This window comes from Haemaphysalis longicornis, unplaced genomic scaffold (assembly GCF_048455015.1).
Source record: "Haemaphysalis longicornis isolate Haplotype H1 unplaced genomic scaffold, Haemaphysalis longicornis Haplotype H1 scaffold_7, whole genome shotgun sequence".
Taxonomy (NCBI): domain Eukaryota; kingdom Metazoa; phylum Arthropoda; class Arachnida; order Ixodida; family Ixodidae; genus Haemaphysalis; species Haemaphysalis longicornis.
In genome coordinates, this window is record NW_027526422.1 from 111,419,138 (window position 1) to 111,425,585 (window position 6,448).

A 6,448-nucleotide genomic window follows, 5' to 3' on the forward strand; every position below is an offset into this window, starting at 1 on the left:
TCGAATGCAGCTGTTCTCCCCCCAGTCGGATATTTCAGAAGAGAAAGTGACTCCATTCGAGGCCAGGCTGGAAGAAGCGTTGCCACGAATTTGGTATGGCCAGGTTTCGCCCCCGCCTACAGAGAGGTGAGAACTGATCGAGTAGAAAACAGGTTTAGCCTTTAGTTCTGTACAGCAGTTATCACGGGAAACAAACAGGGGATCAAGAGTTCCAACCACCTAATATAGCATACACCACGTAGTGGTGTGCGGTCAGTTATGAGTGGAAATTTCCTAGGGAATTTTCCATTTGGAAATTTTCCATGTGGAAATTTTCTACGATTCTGCTTACGTGCTTTGAAGGCAAAAGCGCTGCGACACTTACCGTATGTACCTGAATCTAAGCACCCCATTTTTTCTACGATTACGACGCCCTAAGTGAGGGGGGCGGGGATAGCTTAGATTCTAAAATGGGAAATTACGCTCCCACCCGTCCTCGCCGCTTTTTTTTCCCGGCCCTATCTCGATGAGACAGGCGCAAAGAATGAGGTTTGATTTGGCAACCTTCAATACAGAAATAGGTGCACTGATACCAACTGCTTTTGTCTAATACCCATTCACCCTCACTGCCATTGGAGTTCCTTGTGTCGCTTGAGCCGCCAATCTCAGCATCCCACAGCAGGTCGCACTCTCTTCCCTAGAAGTGATTTGTAATTGAAAACTTCATAAATGACACGGCTAAAAAGTTACCTTGGTCCTGCTTCCACGCGTTTGAAACCCACCTCACGATGGTTGCTTAGAAAAGGGGGTGCTCAGATTCCCATGGGAACTTTTTTCCAAACTTTTTCCTCGAAAGTAGAGGAGGGTGCTAAAGACTCGGCGGGTGCTTAGAATCGCAAAAATACGGTATTCACGACTTGTTTACTGCTACATTTTATTTTCATCAATCTTTTCGCTTTCATTTCTTTGTCTTTTAGTGCGCATTACTTCGGCCTGGATTATTTTCTACTACACCGTGTGTGCGTCTCTTTCTTCGCTTTTGTTTCCCCGTCTTACGTCGGTACGTATTACAGTAAGCAAACTGCAACAGGTTACACCGTCCCTAGAATCATCGTTCCGCGGGGCTGGCGTGCAACTGCTCTTATAAAGAGCCACCACGTTCAGTTGTAATGCAGCCCGCAATATTCTACAACTTTTCCGTTTCCGATTTATAGTTTTTTGAATTTTTTGAAGCGAGAACATTAGCCCCTCAAACCTCCCGACCCATGGCCATCCCTCAAATGGGTATGCGAAACAAAAAGGAACAACTTTTGTTGCCCGCTGGCAACGTGCTGCCATAACACAGTCGGTAGAGCTCTGGGCTGCAAATGTGCAGTCCAGGGTTGAAATTACATCGGATGGCACTTTTTTTATTTACCTGCTTTTTACAGCGCGGCCATTTTCTGGAGTGGACATCAATGACAGCAATAGGGTGTTTTCACGAGAGATGGGACAGGGGTGTCCTGCCTACATCCTTAATTTTGACCAAAATTTTATATATATCTTCTTGTCAGAGCAAAACATGTCTGAAGCTTTGTTTTAGTAAAATAATGTCCCACCGGAAAAAAAATGCAAAAGACGGCTCGGGTGGCGAGACTCGCAAAAGTTAGAAACTTTTGGAGCTATAAAACACGAGCTCTTGTAGCTATATGTGCAGGTTTCATCGTATTGAAACTTTGTATTCTGTCAATTGAGCTGACATAAACCATTTTTAAGTATAAGGTAATATTATTTAAATGAAAAATTACAAATTTAGCACATTTTTGAAAATTTCTAGAACGTCAGACCCTGTTTCTCTGCATTTAGGGGAGTTAAGTTTTCAGTATTATTTCTTCATACTTTCTTATTCTTCGTCCCGATTGAATGCATGTAGAAAAACATGTTCAATATAAAAATGCACTGCTTTTCTGGTCAGTCGCGCATTTTGGTCTAAGTTGAAAGCCACTATAAAAGGTTCCATTTTTTAACTTTCAGAAATTGAAGCCAAGCTGTTCCCTCTCATAGTCCTTAAAAACATGTGTAGCATCTTGTTGTTTTTAGCTACAAAACACCAAATGTGACCTTAAAGCTGCCTTATGGGGATATAGCAGTCCGGTCTCTAGCAACTTATGACGGCAACGTAAAGCGGGAAAGGGCGGGTACTACTAAAACAATCATTAAAGTGAAATGGAGGTTAACCATGAAAATTAACCATTACAAAAGTACACAGCCTCTGAATCTGATGCAAGAGCTCTGCCTCTCATATAGAGAGTTTATGGCCTATTGACTAGTTGTGCCTAACCACACAGATTTAAAAACCGTTCTTTTGAAGACCGCTCAGCCTAAAGTGATTACAGAAATGATTACATTTGGTAGGACAATGTACTCTTGCTTTCGCCTGATGTAGGGACTTCAAGAATGATGTTTCAATTTGGACGGTTGCTCACAGCTGACTTTTCTTAACTTTCCAGCTCTTTCCACCTTCTCAACAGCTAATTGTGCTGAAGTAAACATTTCATCGGAAGCCGAAATGTTTGAAGAATCTAGTCAGTTCCTTGAAATGTGGAAACCTGTTCTCATACACTAAATGCGTACCTGGTATGTGGCGTCTTCACTTAGGGAGACCCCGCTTGAACACGACGTTGTGCAGATCGGTCATGCTGCTGAAGTTACTTTGATATAATTTTTTTTTATTTGCGCTTACAAAGAATCGGATCGAAACGGGCTTCACTGTATACTTAACTTGGGTCCTAACATGTACTGATGACTCGTGTAGTAGCCTGAATAATCTCAGGCAATGATCAGACAGAAACTGTTGCCAACTGGGAAATAATTTTGAAGGTCTTTCCTGCCATCTCTGATTGAACTCATGATCATGATTATTTTTGGTTTATTGGCTGGTTTTACATACATACATACATACATACATACATACATACATACATACATACATGCATGCATGCATGCATACATACATACATACATGCATGCATGCATGCATGCATACATACATACATACATACATACATACATACATACATACATACATACATACATACATACATACATACATACATACATACATACATACATACATACATACATACATACATGCATGCATACATACATACCTACGGGGCAGAAACTTGGAGGCTCACTAAGAGGGTTCAACTTAAATTGAGAACGACTCAGCGGGCAATGGAGCGGAAAATGATAGGTGTAACAATAAGGGACAAGAAGAGAGCGGAGTGGGTCAGGGAGCAAACTGGTGTTAAAGACATATTAGTAGAAATTAAGAAGAAGAAATGGACGTGGGCAGGGCATGTATGCGAAGGCAAGATAACCGCTGGTCATTAAGGGTAACAGAGTGGATCCCTAGAGAAGACAAGCGTTGCAGGGGGCGGCAGAAAGTTAGATGGGCAGATGAGATCAAGAAGTTTGCGGGAATAAATTGGTCACAGTTGGCACAGGACCGAGATAATTGGAGAATAATGGGAGAGGCCTTTGCCCTGCAGTGGGCGTAGATAGGCTGGTGATGATGATGACATACATACATACAGACACACACACATACATACATACATACACACACACACATCATACATACATACATACATACATACATACATACATACATACATACATACATACTTACAGACATACATACATACATACATACATACATACATACATACATACATACATACATACATACATACATACATACGTTGTGCAGATCGGTCATGCTGCTGAAGTTACTTTGATATAATTTTTTTTTCATTTGCGCTTATAAAGAATCGGACTGCTATATCCCCATAAGGCAGCTTTAAGGTCACATTTGGTGTTTTGTAGCAAAAAACAACAAGATGCTACACATGTTTTTCAGGACTATGAGAGGGAACAGCTTGGCTTCAATTTCTGAAAGTTAAAAAATGGAACCTTTTATAGTGGCTTTCAACTTAGACCAAAATGCGCGACTGACCAGAAAAGCAGTGCATTTTTATATTGAACATGTCGGTAGTACGATTCCGGCAAAACTCTCGGATTTCTCCTCTAATAAAGAGCTTTCTCTCTCTCTCTACATACATACATACATACATACATACATACATACATAGATACATACATACATACATACATGCATGCATGCATACATACATACATACATACATACACACATACATACATACATACATACGTACGTACGACGTACGTACGTTCGTACATACATACATACATTCATACATACATACATACATACATACATACATACATACATACATACATACATACATACATACATACATACATACATACATAGCAAACACTCAAAAAATGACCGTAGTTCCAAAAACAAATAATGAACACGCAATATCAATCACGGGAACTCAGCGAAAACACTATTAACATAAATTCATTTGCGATAGTAATACTCAATCATAGGTTTAGGCGCCGGAGCATCTCGAACAATTTGTGTGGGCGTTCCTAAAACATTTTCATAAAGTAAGAGATACCTACAAGAATATAATGGCCAAACCTGCAATTAACGATAGCTAAATTCAGTATAAATAAAGCACTAATACAAAATTAAATGTAGACCACTAATAACACCCTATCATTTCCCAGTGTCTGGGTGCGGTCATTCACAAATATTCTTCTGCAAATAGATGTTGCGAATACATGCAAATTTTCATGAAGGATTTAGGCGCATTAAGAAAACAGGTTTGTCTTTTCAAGCTTCCTTAGAAAGCAAAATTTAAAGGCGATCCCCCACAGAGCTTTAAAAAATCGGGAGACTTCTTAAGGCGAAAGCCCCAGATGTCTCATCAAATGCGAAAAGTGGCCGTAGTTGCTGGCAACTGCACGAATGAAACGAAAGTACGGCCGCTGTAAAAAGAACAAAAGGAAATTAAATAAAAATAGCGGCTTACTTGGGTTGAAATGGCATTTTAATCGGGTCGCCCAGACTAGCAGCCAAGTGTGTTAACCACAGACTTAACCATGCACCGTGCCGAAATGGAACAAGAATTTTCCGAATGCTTGCCGTATGACAGGTGTACGTGAGGGAACCGCAAACACGATGCAGCAGTGAATAAGGTTTCGAGAATTGCTGTCTTGCGCCTTCAAATCACTTAAGAGACTTAAGTGCCCCGTAAGCGTTTCGTTAACAGTGAAAATAATATAACTCTTACGTGCTGCATCACAAAAGTCCCAGCAGAGCTTCTGCTCACAAAATCTGCGGACGAATTCACGTTAAGGCACTGATTTTTGAAAGCGTTTTCCTCACAGGACACTAGTCGAATCAGGCCGAATTTTTCCGGAGTTCAGTTTTTTTATGTTATCCTGGTTGAAAAGAAACGAAAAGAACCCCTTATTTCTAGTGCCTTTTGTTTTCAACCGCTCACATGTCTGTGTAACATCGATGCTAGAGCAAGCGCCTGCACTTGACATCCGTTACGATGGCTATTTTACAACTGTTTACGGAAGCTTTTCATCGCAAAGATGGCGTGCAAAACAATTAAAATCAGGGCCCTTTCCTACGAGAAAGATAAATAAAACGTGGAGCTTTCTCCTATGCAACCTCAATCAAAGTCAAGTTCTCAACATAAACCTGCTTCGACCATGTGGGACTGACGCAGTTAGCTAGACGCTGGCTTCATAACGCGATGAACTCAGGTTTGATTGCCCCCTCGGGAAGAGTTTTTCTCGAGCGATCGATGTGTTTACTGTTATTATCATCATCGTTTCGCGAAACACGCAGTGTAAAACGGGCTTTGGTGCAGTGTGTTTTAGTGGTATTAACGACGCCATCAGTGAGGCGTAACAAGCTTCGGTTTAACAAAGTCGTTCAATGGTAAAGCTGCTTATCAAATCTTAATTTTTCGTGCGCGCAGCTAAACACACCAAGAAATGTCGGATCGCTCACGTGAGCGCGGGCCTGCCGACGACCGCCGAGCGTCCGCTGCGCACGTTTGTCAAGCCAATACCACCCACTTAGGCAGATACCAAGGCGTTGGAGTACGATAGTTGGTACATGTTCGAATGGAATAAAAACCGGCGGTAAACACAGGACACAGAAAAAAGCGACGGAAGAAGCTGGCACTAACAACTGGACGAACAAATTAAGGCGGACTTCTGGGCACGTTAGTATTCCATTGCAAGACCATTCCAAGCGCAAAACATAAACGGGGGACGACGAGAGGGCACAGGGCACAGCACGTGTCCCGGTGCCCTCTCGTCGTCCCCCGTTTATGTTTTGCGCTTCGAACAGTCTTGCAATGAACGAACAAGCACTTTAACGCCTAGAAATACCCTCCGGCAACTGCATTGAGCGTGTGCGAATATCATGCGTCGCATGAACCAAATGCCTCGCAAAGAGATGAAATCCTGTCTAGCAAAGAGATGAACTTCCTAAACGCTGTGGCTGCTTGAAAACATTTCCTTCATGCGA